Genomic DNA, 16,612 nt, shown 5'->3' on the forward strand with positions numbered 1-16,612 from the left:
GTGTTTCTCATGCTCATTGATCGTGGCCTTGAAAGCATTTTGAAATTGCTCCCACCTGCAGATCGGTGCTTTGCAGTACAAAGATAGTACTGTGACCCTCGAAAGGTAAGGGTCAACAGTGTTCTGAATGGCCTGCGAGGCCGCCACCAGGATCCTCTGCCCCAGAGGAGTAGTTTGTGTGCTGGCAGTAGCGGTCGAGGAAGATATGGTAGAGGCTGTCAACCTGCTTCTCCCTGCGAAAGGAACAGCCTTTCTCAGAGCACCTGAGTGGTTGGATCTGGCGTGGCAGAGCATGGAGGTGGCGCTGTAGGAGTACAGGCCAGATTTTCCATGACTGAGTATGATCCTGCACTCAGTGCACCTGACGTTGGCTGCCTGAGCTTTTGGTACACCCCGCGTGGCGGTAAAAAAATGCCATACCCAGGACTCACTTCGGGCATTCGAGGTAGGCATACTCTCCCTGCTTCTTCTTTGTCTTCCTCTTCATCCACTTCTGCATCCTCACTCCTGGTCCTCTTTCAAGGCCCTCCAGGTGGTGATCATAGGACTGGTGGGTGAAGATTCAGAGGAGGGATGGCCATAACAGATGCCAAATCCTGCAAATCTAGCTGTTCTGCAAAGCAGGTGATGTCAGGTGATCTCTCCTGGATAGCCAGATTGAGAATGACTGGAAGTAATGGGTGGGTCCCTTCAGAGGAACTGTCCGTGGACCACGCTTCTGTCTGCGGACAACCGAGTCTAAAATAGGCCATGGAAAGTTGTAAAAAGTTGCCAGATCAATGAAGATTGGGTCTAGGATCTCTGGAAGGGTGCACTTTGAACTTCAAACAACCTAGATTATCCAAAAATGCAGCTCTAAACTGTCTGTGGAGCACCAACAACGTTCATGGGCAGGCCGTCATGCTGCATGGGTGTGGTCACATGATGACGTCCTGGGATGTCCACGGTGCTGACGTGTGTATGTGGACACCATTGGGTGGGAGCCCACCAGCCGCATGTGCATGGAAGTCTGCAAATGGGCGCTCTGTCCATTGACTAATTAAAAGTGCATCATGCGAGAAAGGACATGTCCGGACACGGTGCGTTGTCCCTCTGGACAACCTCATTTTTTAACCGGGACACCCCGAACAGTCGTACAGTCCACAGACTATAAATTGAGGTAGTTATGAAAATATGACTGAATAATATACAAGATATTTACAGTATAAAAAATGAATTTATTTATGAAAGGGGTGGGGTATCAGAATGGTAAACATAAATGGGAGAATTTACAATTTCTATACAAGGATGATCAGGGGAGGGAGGGAGTGAAGTTTCATCAATGCATCTTTCATTTAGATTTTATGAATTTGATGGGGATGATTGCTGGGGACAATGGGGTCAGATACAAGAAGGACAGTGATAATCAACATTTCTACTAACATGATTTTTAACATAATTTAAAAGTTCCTTAAAGTAATTACTAAGTTAGTAATTACTAAGTTCATCCAATTTTGCAGACAAGATCATGATTACATTGTGTACAGTTTGGGATAGAGATTGTCTTTGTGATTCTTGGGATTCTCCATAATTCATTTGGCTGTTGTTTCTTAATGTAAAGTATGCACTGTAAGAACAGAAGACATTATTAATTCACTGGGGTCTGTAGAAATTGCATTATTTGTTTATATTACAAGATGTGTTGTTTACCGTTAGAGATGTTCTCATCACTCATTTCTTCTTTTGGAAAGGGTTCTTCCAACCACTTAAGTGTGTATGCCATTTCTGCTCAAATAAAAAAACAGGGATATTTGCTTATAAGAAATGTTTACCTAATGAATGGAATAACAGAGAAATAAATACAGTATACTTATTATTTGGTGAGAGAGTGTTTTAGAATGAGCGCCCGGTGTAGTTGAGTCTGTATGAAGAGTTGTATTGAAGTGATAGTATGAGGTGTACAGCTATGGGTTGTACTTGGTGCATTACATTACATTGGCCCTCATTACGTGGTTGGTGGTAGTCATGGTGCTATTTTCGCCATGACTACCACCAATAACAGTACCGTGTCCAGTTTGGTGAGATGGGGACTTACTGGTCCAGTCCGACCTTAGCGGGACCGGTAAGTCCCCATTCACCAAACCATTCCCCATTCCCATTTGAGCCCTCATAGGGTTCAATGGGAATGGCAAAAACACTAATAACGGGACCGCAAATTGTGGTACCGTTATTGGCTGTGATTTCCCTTAACGGGTCCCATCCATAACGCCTGGTTAAACCAGGCGTTAAAGGATGGACCCGCGAAGAGAATGCGTAGTAGGACGGTAAGGGATTACCGGCACCGGTCTCCTTACCGGTGCCCGGTATCCATTACCGCCCTACTCGTAATAAGGCCCATTGTGTGATAAATGAAAAAATAATTTGTACATTTTGAAGTGATGATTTGTATAAAAAGGGATAATTGGGTGCCGTTAATATATGTAATGTGTTATGTAGAAGTGTTTGTTGGGTGATTGGGTGAGGGAATAATTCGCAAGTTCGGCGCCAGTCTGCCGGTTTTACCAGTGAGGCTACCGCCAAACTTGTAAGAGGCTGCATGACTAATGAGTGAATGAGTGGTTAGTGTTGTAAAATATACAGTGGGCACAGACGAAGGCTATAGCTAGTGGCAAATTAGTATTTTAAAATATACAGTGTGCACAGCCGAAGGCCATGGTCACTGGCCAATATTGTGCTGCAGGCCATGGCTAGTGACTGATTTGTGTATATATTATTCAGTGGAGATGGGTCAAAGCCATATCCACTGGTGAAAGCCAAAGACCATGGCTGGTGGCCTATTAGTATTTTAAAATATACAGTGGGCACAGCTGAAAGCCGTGTACAGTGTCCATGAGTGAAGACCATGGAGGTCATTACGACCCAGGCGTTAAGGGTTAACGCCATCGTTAACCCTTAACGCCTGATTCCAATTTTAACGGCTGCTTTTAGCAGGCGTTAAAATCCATGGCGCTAAACCGCCTTGGTGCTAATTACGGCACCGTAATTTACAGTGCTGTAATTAGCGCCTTCCCCACTCCCATTATACCCTATGGGCCAAAAATGGGAATGGGGAAGGGTAAATGGGAAATGGGGATTTACCGCCCCACTCACCTTGGAATGGGGCGGTAAATCCGCCATCCACCATGGTGTAAACGTAGTTTACACCATGGTGGTAAAGTTGGTGTACTTACCGCCTGGGTCGTAATGACCTCCCATGACTAGTAGCCCATTAATGTGTTAAAATATATTCGGCCATGCACACCGACCATGGCTCAAGGCCATGCTTAATACTAGATACCAGTGTAATTAATTAGTGATGACATCAGTGAAGTCATCTGTGATGTTATCATTGTGGTCAGAGGGCCTCATTACGACCCTGGCGGAAGACCATGGTGCTATTAGCACCATGGTCCATGCCGGTAAATTACTGACTCCGCTATGGAGAAAGGGGGAATTACCACCCCATTACAAGGTTGGCGGGTAGTAATTCCCCCTTCCTCCATGGCCCTTCCCCATTCCCATTTTTTCCCCATAGGGCTCAATGGGAATGGCGAAGGCGCTAATTACGGTGCGGCAAATTGCAGCACCGTAATTATCACCAAGGTCCCTTTGCGGGTCCCTACTTTAACGGCTGGTCTACACCAGCTGTTAAGGTCAGGTCCCGCAAAGGGACCTCGTAATTAGGCACTAATAGGTTAACGGCGCTGCAGCCTTTTACGGTGCCGTTAACCCATTAGCGCCTGGGTCGTAATGAGACTGTACAAAATGTTTTCACTGAATTTCATAAGTTATTATTAGTGCAACTTAACCATAACATCCCTTTAACAACGTTTTTTCACTGAATTTCATAGGTTTTAAGCAGTACATCCGTAATCCGCTACAAGTTCCTTATATTATACTTCCACAATGCAGCAACTGAAGAGACTGCAGACAGTGAAGTAGTTCACAGGCATCAAGTAGCATTAACAAAGCCCAGAAGCACAGGGGACAACAAAAATTGTTCTACCCATCAACCAACAAACAAATATACATAAACAGAATTCATTATATTTACTACACACAAATATATCTTTATGTACAAATGCTTTCTTCAAAAGGTGCTAATTATTTTTTCATTTACCATACAAGATATTGGAATGTACCAATGAGAAACATGTATTATAAGGGAAAAGCACTCATTTTACGTTTTGACAGAAATCACAAACACACTTGAGTAGTTAGAGGAGAACTTCCCTAAAGACGGAATGCGTGACGGTAACTTCCCTAATAGTATACAATACATCTTTTAATGTAAACAAATAATGTACTTTGCACAGACTTCACTAAAATAATAATTTCTTTTTTTTTACAGTGCATAGTTGACATGAACAAACCACACCCCAAATTGAATTATACACAATCCCAAGAATCACAAAGAAAAACCCTATGCCCAACTGTACAAAATCAAATCACAAATTTGTCTGCAAAATTGGATGAACTAAGTAATGATGTTAAGGAACTTTAACAATGTGTCTCAAATCATGTCATTAAAAATGTACCCTATCGCTGTCCTTCTTGCACCTGTATCCCTTTTTCCCAGCAATCATCCCCAACAAATTCCCAAAACTTAAACCAAAGATGCTTTGATGAAATCTCACTTCGTTCCTCCCTTGATTATTATTGTACAGAAATTCCTAATTCTCCCATTAATGTTTTCCATTCCAATAACCCATCCCTTTCAGAAATAAATGTATTGTTTATGCTATAAATATGTTGTATACTGTTGTGTGATATGTTTTTTCTTAAAAGCCCCTTTTTGAGTCCACGGATAAAAGGAGTATTTGGAGTGTCCGCACTCAAAATGGAGGTGCCCCCAGAGGCATGATCTCTGGAAATGTTCGTTCTCTCATGACACACTTTTAATTAGTCTGTGGGCCACGCGCCTGTTCTACAGACACCCATATGCATGTGCCTTGCTATTCCTGCCTGATGGGTGTGCATGGACGGCCGTCATGGCCATGGTCGTCCCCGGACATCATCATGTGAACACACCGGTGCAGAGTGACAGCGAATGGACAGTTTAAAACTGCATTTTCAGCCAATCTAGGATGTTTCGAGCTGAAAACGTACCCTTCTGCAGCTCTCAGACCCATTCTTGATTGATCTGACAACTTTTTACAACTTTCCAAGCCCAATTTGCATCTCTGTTGTCCGTGGACAGCACGACTGTCCGTGGATAATTCCTCTGAAGGGACCCACCCATTACTTTTCCTCATTCTCAATCTGGCTATTGGGAGAAACCTAAAGGTGCCTTACTTGCTAGTCCCCGGGGATCCAGGTGGCCAGGACACGGCCATCACTAAGGATCCAGTTGCTGGGGATGGACCAGTGCAAGAGGATCAACTGGATGAGGGGTCTTCGGGAGTGGAAGTGAGACACTGAAGGGTGAGACGCAATACCCCCTTCCCTGTGACACCTTTACCCCACCCTACCCCGCAGGACATTTAGAAACTCCCCCCTTTCCGACACAAACACTTTCTCATATCGTGAAAGACAACAAACTAACACATAAGCCAGTTACCTGACATGTTCCAAAACAAGTGTCAGGCAGAGTCAGACAATTGTCGAGTACTACCCACACCTGACTGCCCTTTCCCTCCCCCATAAGGATTAAAGTGAGAGCACCAGAGCACACTCTGAGCAAGACCAAACGCACGAGGTAGCAGCTATTCCGTGATGGCAGTTCAAACGTAGGAGAAAAACAGTGAGATCTGAAAGGACGACAAGGAAGGAATTGACCTTACCCTTTTCAACCCAGACCTGCAAAGCTTTTGAGAAATGAAATGTGAGACTGTGAATCGCTGCTGGCAAATGGTGTGACAGATGTCAAAGATACAAGGGGCCCACCTATACTGATAGCCAGGGTGGGGGGAAACGTTTACCGTCTTGGTACAGTCCTTAACTCCAGGGGCAAAAGGAAACCAACAACCGGTGAGTGGGAGGACTAAGGCAGACAGCAGACCGGTCTATGTTATGCTCAAGGTTGCAGTGGCAACATTATATGTGAAGAAAAGAAGATAACTAGACAGAGGTCTTTTGTGAACGAACTTGGTAACAGAGATAGAGTGTTCCAGTGCTCATTCAAAGGCCTCTCTGGCTGGGACCTATCTCTTGATCAATCAAAATTTATTGAACTAAGGTTGATGAAACTACAAATACCAAGAGGCCCTAGGGGAGGCCGGCGTGGGGTGTCGAAGTGGTCATACAAGGGTCAAGTCAAACTCTTTGTACAGCCGAAAGTATTTGACAGATTCTGCAATGCTGTGTATTTAGAAATGTTTCTTTTTAAGAGAAAATTCCTGAAAGTTAAAACATGCATATGTCTATTTATAGCAGCACGGTATGAAACGTTATTCTAATAGAAAGAAAAAGCAAATGCAAAACATTTGCAGAACATTTTTAAGTGTCACTAAGTTTGTGCAAGTGTAATATGTTGGCTGTACATGCATACCTGCGAATATAGCCCATTCCATTCTGCAGGTGCTTATCAAGTAATTTCTTTTGCATTCTGTGACTTGTAATTCCACTTATCCCATTTTAAAACTCACTTTACGACTCCCACAATGCAAACAAAAATACAGGACTGCAATGGAATATCTGAAAGTGTGACATTTGTATTGACTGAAAAATATAACATGCTGTGCATTTTTTAAAAAAAATCTTTTTCACAGCATTTTTAAGACAGTTAAAGCATGCATATTTACATTTATAGCAGTACCGTGTGTAACTGTTTCCTAAATCAAAGAAAAAGCAGATGCAAACATGTGTACAATATTTTTAACTGGCACAAGTTATGTACAAGTATTTTATGTTGGCAGTACATGGCCGGCGTGGGGTGTCGAAGTGGTCATACAAGGGTCAAGTCAAACTCTTTGTACAGCCGAAAGTATTTGACAGATTCTGGAAGCAAAGTGAACTTTATTACTGGGGCTAATGTGAACCTGACTGAGGAATGCCTGCAAATTATTTGTGGTGATAGAACTGTATGAACCCTGGCTTGGACTTAAGGTAAAGTCTGACTGGGGGCTGATACCCGGACATAGGTACAGGAAATGCCTAAGGGGTCTAGATTTACTTTCTTTTGAACTGTGAGATTTGGTAGGCCAGTAAAAGAAGGTCTGAACCCAAATGAGGGGGAACTAAGTAAAGTGAAGAAAGAAAACTGAATGGTTGTTTAAAAAAGATATTAAGACTCCTGAATATTACAAGATGATGATATATTGATTAAAAAACTAAGCAAGCTAAAGAGCAATACTCCTGTGAACATTGTAACGACAAGAGTGAACCCGACTGAGGGATGTCCACAGTGAGTAGATGGTCTGAGCCTGATTGAAGGAGGCTATCATTGAAAAAAGGATCAGAGCCCGTCTGAGGATGATACTAGGGTGAACAGTATTCACCCAACGTGAAGATTAACAAATGGAACTTTAGTTTTGTTTTGGCAAATCAGGCCCTCTGAAGCAAGAGAGTTTGCATGAAAGAGACTTGGGTACAGAAGGCATTGATATCAAGGAAAAGGAACTGTAAGCCCGTACTGGAGAAGACCAGGAGTGTGCTGTGCTGAAGAGTCCTGCAATGTCCTGTGCTAAAAACGTTGCCAAGTGAGAGCCCAGCGATAACATCCTGACTTATCATTTTGTGAACACTTCTTTCTTTTCTGGTGAACAGTATCCCACACTATTCTGTAGCATAGCAGTAAGGATTGGCAATATTTCCTCTTAGTATAGGCTCTTTTTATTTGACTATACTCCACTACGATGGTATTATTATTATTTGATGGTCGCAGATTGCTCCCATCATAGATTTAGGTTTAGATTAGGTGTTTATCTCACCCATTTTACAGTTTAATAAACACCCTTGAACTGTGATCACTTGTGTCTGTCTTGCTTTGATACCATGCCCTTCTTACGCTATCTCGGAGAGAGCATATTCCAGCACCTGTTTTACTGATTACCTGCAAAATAGAATCAATGGCATCTGCTATGACCATTTCTCCTCCCCAACCACCACCACCACCATCACCATCTGGAGGGCTTGGACAGGGAAACAGGCACGGTGATAGAGATAATGAGAATCAAGAGGAAGATGGAGATTAGGTGGAGGAAGTCCCTATCTCCAGTACCCAGAGTGAGTCCTGGGTGTGGCATTTTTTTTTACCACCGTTGGAAATGTGCCAAAGGTTCATGCAGCCAAGGTTTGATGCATTTAGTGTAAAGTTGTACTCAGTAGCAGAAAACCTGGGCTTTATTCCTACTGCAGCACCTCCATGCAATGCCACACCAGGTCCAACCACCTGGGTGCGCTGAAGAAGTCAGTACCTTTCTCAGGGAAAGTAGGTTGACATCCTCTACCTCATCTTCTTCAACCACTCCTGTTACTACAAAGGATACTCCTTTGGGGCAGAGAATCCTAGCGGCAGCCTCACAGGCCATATAGAAGACTGTTGATCCTTACCTTTCGAGGGTCACAGTTCTATGTTTGTACTATGAAGCACTTATCTGTAAGGGGAGGAGTTTCAGAGTGCTTTCAAAGCTGCAGTCAAGGAGCACGAGAAAAACTGCCACCTACCTTGATTAAGGCCTGCCCAACATCTTCCTCTGTCCCCATGCCCCTGTGACTCTGTGGTTGGTGCCCCTTCCCACTTCCCTCTCTTGCCTCCCCCATCTTACCTTACTTCTCCTGGAAAAAACACAAAAAAGCCAAAATAGAATAAAAAACTACACAAAAAACGGTTCCTTTTGGAGCCACCTTTCCAAGTTGAAAAATAGAAGTGAGAAAAAAGGTCACTGGCCACTTTACAGCCTGCATAGTCTGTGGAAAGCACGGTAGTCCATGGACATCTAGAAAATTCCAGACATGGTGTGGGGCATGAAAATCATTTTAATAGTTTTTCACACAAAAATGGTGGACCTTAAAAGAACGTTTTTTGTCTTTTTGACTGTTAAATATAGTTTTGATTATTTTGTTTTATATACTAAACTAATAAAGATTCTACACAACATAATTATTATTTGTTCACAAAAACTGCTTCAATGCATTTTGAACGTTTTCCCGAAAAATCTGACTGCCCACATCTCTTAGATGGACTCCATCTCTCTGAAAAATGTTGACAAAATCACATTTAATGTTTTCATTGTGAAAAGATCTCATGCCAACAGCTCAAAAAAAAAGAACACACAACTTTATTCCCATTGCACCTTGCTTTTTCCATTTGCGGACAAAATAAATTGAATGCATGCCTATTTGTCTCTGGACAATCTGAGAAAAAAATATTTTAGACTTTGGAAACATTTCCATCAACTTTCCAAATGTCTCCTTCATTGCTAACTGCAATGGAATTACAGTGATGTACCCCAAACCGTTCCCTCCACAGTGACGAACAATGATGTGCAGATGTTTCAAGTGAACCATATTCTCACAAAATGGAAGCACCTATGTCCACGTAATCTCTCGCACTCCATACCATGATATTTCAAATTAATGGAATCCAAGATTTTCACACAAACCACAGTGCTCAACATCCACCTTCAGAAAATGGATCCATGAATCCCCTAAAATCAATACATTCTGCCTCCTCAAAGACATAGTCATAACCATTTTCAGAGCTCTTAAAACTCTTGCAAACAGAATTCCTGCTACCCTCTCTTCCTCTACACCCATTAAACCTGATTGGTATCCCTGGAGTCCCCAATCCATGCCAGGCATCCTTAGAAGACCCGGATGTGCACATGCCGTCTACGAACTACTGTGGTGTCCGCAGACCTCATGGCCACTCAAAGGCTTAGGGGACAATTTAAACTCAATTTCAGCTATTTATTCTTTAGTGGTGTCTCTGAAAAGAATTTTTTTTTTTTGCTTTTATATACAGTAAAACTATAAACTGTACATATTCTCTTATAATTTTCTCACAAGAACTTTTTCAATGCATTCCTAACATTGTAAAGAAAAATCACAATTCCAACATCAGTAAAATGAAATCCATCTTCACAAAAAGAATTTGTCCATCAGACTTACATTTTCATTCTCAAAAGATGACAATCCTGCGAATATAAAAAAGCAAATACAACTTTATTGCCAAACTGCCTCGATTCTTCCATTTCTGGACTGAAAATATGTGGATACCTCCATGTTTGCCTCTGATTCATTTCAGAAAATATGATCTTTACAGCAGGAAACATTTCCATTAGCCTTTTCAAAATGTCTGTCAGGACAACCTGTAAATACAGTGGAGTAACATACCCCAAACTGTCCCCTCCACGTTACACAATTACAAAGTCTGGACATTTAAAGTAAGCCATACAAAATGAGAACAAGCTTGCCCAGTTTAAGCCACAAAATGCATGCCACAAAAATTCCATTTCTGCCAGTCCAATACTTTCAAAGATGTCATGATTTTCAGCATACACCTTCAATGGCTGAATTGAAGGATCTCCCAAACTCCACACACCCTGCTTCCTCAACGACATAGCCATAGCCATCTTCAACTGCACATAACAATCAAAACACCTACTACCCTTTCGTCCTGTAAACCACGACCAGAACACGTCATTGGCTAATCCCCACAGTCCCTTTTCCATGCCAGGCATCCTTAAAAGACATAGATGTGTCGCATGCCATCCACGCACTACTGCAGTGCCTCCGGACCCCATAACACAGAGGCAGCCCTTCTACCTTTTCCACTTTCATGTCCTCAACACTCCCTCATAGGCTGCTTTCAAACAGTGACACAACCATCCATTGACCACATGCAAAAACTCTACACCTAAACCTGTCATCTCAGTTCAACACTTCAGACTTATACTTGAATGCTGAGAGTACATACCTCCTGTTAATCACAGCCATCTGCATCAACAACTACTGTGAAACTCTCCATTTCTATTTCCAGATTCAACATCTGCATCTAACAATACATAGTACAGGTATGTTTTTAAAGTGTTTTCAGCAACTCTTTTACAAATATATATATATAGATGGTTACTGCTACTTGCCCTCTAATAAGCTATTCAATATGCATATTCTCCTGTTCAACCATTCCAGCAAAATCCATGCATTGCAGCATTCAGCACCTCTCACATGAAGCAGCAAATGCTTGCAATGCTGTGTATTTAGAAATGTTTCTTTTTAAGAGAAAATTCCTGAAAGTTAAAACATGCATATGTCTATTTATAGCAGCACGGTATGAAACGTTATTCTAATAGAAAGAAAAAGCAAATGCAAAACATTTGCAGAACATTTTTAAGTGTCACTAAGTTTGTGCAAGTGTAATATGTTGGCTGTACATGCATACCTGCGAATATAGCCCATTCCATTCTGCAGGTGCTTATCAAGTAATTTCTTTTGCATTCTGTGACTTGTAATTCCACTTATCCCATTTTAAAACTCACTTTACGACTCCCACAATGCAAACAAAAATACAGGACTGCAATGGAATATCTGAAAGTGTGACATTTGTATTGACTGAAAAATATAACATGCTGTGCATTTTTTAAAAAAAATCTTTTTCACAGCATTTTTAAGACAGTTAAAGCATGCATATTTACATTTATAGCAGTACCGTGTGTAACTGTTTCCTAAATCAAAGAAAAGGCAGATGCAAACATGTGTACAATATTTTTAACTGGCACAAGTTATGTACAAGTATTTTATGTTGGCAGTACATGCATACTTGCTAACATAACCCATTCCAATCTGCAGGTGCTTATACAGTCCTGTTTCATTCTGTACAATCTGGAACTTCTAGTCTAGGTTTCTTAATGGGAAAAGTGTAACTACAGGTCCCACAAGGCAAACAAAATAGCTAGGACTATATAACCACCTACAGAATGGAATGGATTATGTTGGCAAGTTTGCATGTACTGCCAACATATTAAATGTGCACACACCAAGTGCTGCACATCTTTTCCATTTGTTTTCATGTTCTTTTACAAAACAGCTGCACACTTGCACACTTGCACTGTTGCACACAGTGCTCCTATATATACATTTTCTATAATACACCAAACAATGCTGCAACAACAACCCAACACTGCATTACCAATATGCCACACTTTTCCTATTCTTAAAAACACTGCACCACATTACAAATACATTCCGCACAAAAATCAGAAGCACTAAAGTAACCTACACAAAAACCTTTTTCTTATACTCATTTCTGCCCTATTCTTTCTAATCCCCCAAACACCACTACTCATACTACAATTCTTCTGGAAACATACTTAAAATAATTTAGTAAACCATCCATAACAGAACTTGATTAACTCTTTTTTCCAAGCAGCTCCTCCTACCTTCATAAGCAACAACCTCTCTTACTAAAAGTACTTCACCATTACCATATACACCCAGTATCATCCTGTTACAATTACAGGAATAAAGAAAATTCCTGAAGACACCAACCAGAAGAAGACTACACTTCACATCTTACAAATTAAGTACATTACTATAGTATTAATCTCTATATTATTGTTACTATGTAGTTTTGCTGTATGTTATCCTTCAGTATCCCTTTCAAATCAACATTTATTTCACTCATACTCATTATATTTCAACGTGCACACTCTTTCCATTCTCATCTAAACACCACCATTATAACATCCACTGTTCTCCTCAAAACATCATCATGTCCCTACTTATTTATTCATACCACTACTCTCTTACTCACTAACCCAAGCCCTTCACATGTCTACACACACATTTACTCTTACAATCTTTCAACACACAACTATCATCCCACTACACAATCACACAGCCCTCTATTCATCTCTACCATCACATTCACACACTCATTCAAAATACATCCATATACATTCCACAACTTAAAAATACCCACACTTTCTTTTTTCCAACAGACACAACACAATGTCTACTAAAAAGCAACTCCATAGAAAAAAAAGAAAAACTAGAGCAGATAAGAATAAAAGCAAGCAACATAGTCATTCACCTCTAAAACAATTTATTGAAAACATTCAAAGAAAACTGCTAATAATGTAACTCAACAAAACTAAACCAGTGACCACTAAAAAATGTAAGGCCCCTCCTCCAAAAACTAAAAGTATTAAAAAAGTATAAACAAAAGCAAACCTACTAATGAACCGAGCACTATATCTACTGATGTTAATGTAGCAACAGTAAAGCATTACAAAAAATAAATCGTACAAACACATTTTCCACCTTAGAGTACTTGACAATCTTATGAAGATGATTGAAAAGTCACGCTATTCCCTTAAAAAGTACCGCAGAAGATTAGTCCTCGAAGCTCTAATTGACAGCGCATTTCTACTAAAAAGAAAGTTGTTTATATTAATTTTAAACAAAATAAAACCAGTAACTAAATTATTCACTAAATTACAAAAAGTACTTCTAAACATGTGCAATGTTAATATAGCCACCTTTTTCAAACTTCTGTGAAGGTGAATTGATTCACACGAGCAGCACAGAGCCACATTCCAGTGAAAAGGCTTATAAACAAGAAAAATACATCAATTGTCATAGAAAGTAATGGCCGAGGGTATGAAATGGTAGTAGACACCATTATGCCACAAGAAACCCTTATAGAAAAAATGTCCCCAACACAATTTCATCGAACCATTATTTTCACAAAAACAATCCGTCATGTGTACAAATGGACATGCAGTTCAACCCTTCAAATCTTTATCACAATACCTCAAATACTATGTGAAACTAAAGGACAAAAGAAGAATAAAAAGTTTACAAACCATGGAGTCCTGTCCAATGTGCAGCCACACTGGAATGCATGGACATTAATTTCCCTGCATTTTCAGAACTTCTTTCAAAAGCACCATCCACCACATCAAAATGTTACCAATACAACATTACACTATACGAAATCTTGTGCATAGATTGTACTATGCAAAAAGTCCTGCTGTACAACTGCAACATTTTAATAAGATTTCTCCTACATGGAACAGCCAAAGAACTCTTTCAAGAAATAGAGCACATCCAAAGTAAATATTTTGGAACTGAAGATCACTTTAAACATTCAGTAACTTCAGAAAACATTAGTGAAAACCTTACACACATCAACCTCTTAACAAAGACATACAAAAAAGAAATAGTAAAGTTTCAAAACACATTTGCTGAAATACCAGACCAAGTATTTGTTGTTGCAGAATTTATTTATAAAAAGTGCACAAAAATAGTAGCTATGGCCTACAAAATAGAAGACAATGATCTTTATATGTAACAACGGAAAATAAATACAAAATAACTGCCCCCAAAAGTTTTCATGTACAGGAAAACAACGCTTAACAATAACCAAATGCCATCGTGTTCTGTCACTAATAACTTAGAAATATTCCAATTTCCAAAGATTATCCAACAACTTAACTTGTATGAGAGCATTATAATCCAAACAGTATACCCATGTCATACTATAATACACCTTCAAACCAAAACCGTTAAATTGCCTCCTTCTCAGTTACTAAAAGGCATTCATGGCAAAGTAGTATATTTGTCATTAGTTCTTAAAGAAAATGTAGAAACTCTAGGAGTACAATGGCCAAAAGATCAATCTTTAAATATACTAGTTAATGGTGTACAAACAAAAGACAAAATAAATTGGCAACAACTAGTCGACTTGAATAAGGTTAGACAATCCCTATAATATCTAAAAGAAAACAATGAATACTACAAAGATATAAACATAGAGGAGAATTTAAGATAACCCAAGCAAATAATTCAGGATTCACTACCAACTGGCCAATCTGAACGTGTACATCCTATCACTGCAGCCAACATTTTGAAACAATATACAATTCACCCACTACACCCCAAAGACACCATAGAAGATTCATTAGAAACATATCACATGCGTCAAGCCAACAGATCTCCAATGAGCATATGAGAGAAAAGTGTAGAAGCATGTTTCTTTCCTCTGCTCTTTTCTACAGGAAAAAGAGGAAGAAATGATGAAAGATAACAGCATCAGAATATCGCTCTTCATGAATGTATACTGAAGACCTCAGATTCAGACAAAATGGAGAATACATTTTCCACCTCCTGTTTGAAAGTGAACTAGCAACTCTATATTATGGAGTTTCACCCATATTAAAAACAGGTTCTAATGTATTTTTTTAAAAATTTCCGCTACCCAACTGCTTCAAAAGATAAAAGACAAACATTTAGTTTTGCAGTCAAGTATCACAAATCTCTCGGAAAACATGTGTGGTAAAAAAGAATCCTGGCTGGCCACACTGATGTACATTGTATGCTAAGGAACCTAGGCCCACCCAAATGGTTTTTTATTTTAAGTTGTGCAGAATACGCATGGGATGACTTGCATGACTACTTATGCATAGTAAACCAAAATAAAGATGGAACAGACATAAAAAAAAAAACACCAGGAAAACTCTGTTCTCTTGACCTAGTAACTGTATCAAAGTACTTTCACCATTGCTTTATTGCCATGCTGCACTTTATCTGCAGAAAAACTACCACTCCACCCAAAGAAAAGGACCACTTATTTTGGAGAAAAGAATATCAACCCAGAGGAACACCACACATCCCCATTCTTTTGTGGATAAAAGATGTTTCCAAGTTTGGCAATATTCAAACAGTGGTCATGTCAAGTAAGTGGAACAAATTCAAAATAATGCATGAGTGTAAAACAGACTACAATAGAGAAGGACCCAGAGAAGGACCTGACAGATCAAACCAAAAAAAGAAATTTGTTTAAAAAAGTATTTTCATATTATTATTAGTACACAAACAGATTAAATAAAATAATATTAAATCTGCCTGGGGTCATACTAAATATTAGCTCATTATAATATGAATAAAGTGCAGCAGATATAAAGTGCTAATCACACCCTTAAAGAGGACCACCTAAGTGGTCCACATCGCACGCACACAAGTGAAACGCCTGAAACCATAAATGAGTGAAGGGAATCACTCAAAAGTGGGCCGGTGCTCATGAGCGTGTCTGCGGAACACTAAAACAGATCTTAGTGACACATATTTGAAAAAAGTGAATATTGTCCTAAAAAAGAATTTCACAAAAAATTGAAGTGGGGTGCCATTCGTCAACTACACTAGCGTGAAGACGGCAAGATAGTATAGAGTCAACTAATTTGGCAATGACAGTGATTCCACTGTTTTCCAGTTTATTCAAAAATATGTGACCTGAGACATCCCTTCAGTAACCACACATAGTGACCTACATGCACAAATGGTACGCTTCAAAAAACATAAGTGTGGCAAATATTGCTGACATAGATATAAAAACAAAGGTAAATACTATACCAATTTTCACTTTGGCTTTCCTAGATCTGTTTTGGCAAAAAGACAAGTAAAAATCTTCATGTCTTCTGTTAGTCACAGTGTAAAAGGAAAATCCGCTGAAAAGACATACAAAATTAAATAGGATGAAGCATCCAAGTACATCAATAAAATACAATGAAATCATTGCCCTCTTATGGAATACAATACATTGCAGACAATTCCACTGCAGTTGCAAGATATGTCACAGCATATTGCACCAAAGCAGAGAAAACAGAGCTAAAAGCCCTCTGTGATGACATATCATCCGGCAAATCACTGT

The sequence above is a fragment of the Ambystoma mexicanum genome, chromosome 10 (assembly GCF_040938575.1).
Source record: "Ambystoma mexicanum isolate Mex_15411 chromosome 10, UKY_AmexF1_1, whole genome shotgun sequence".
Classification (NCBI taxonomy): Eukaryota; Metazoa; Chordata; class Amphibia; order Caudata; family Ambystomatidae; genus Ambystoma; species Ambystoma mexicanum.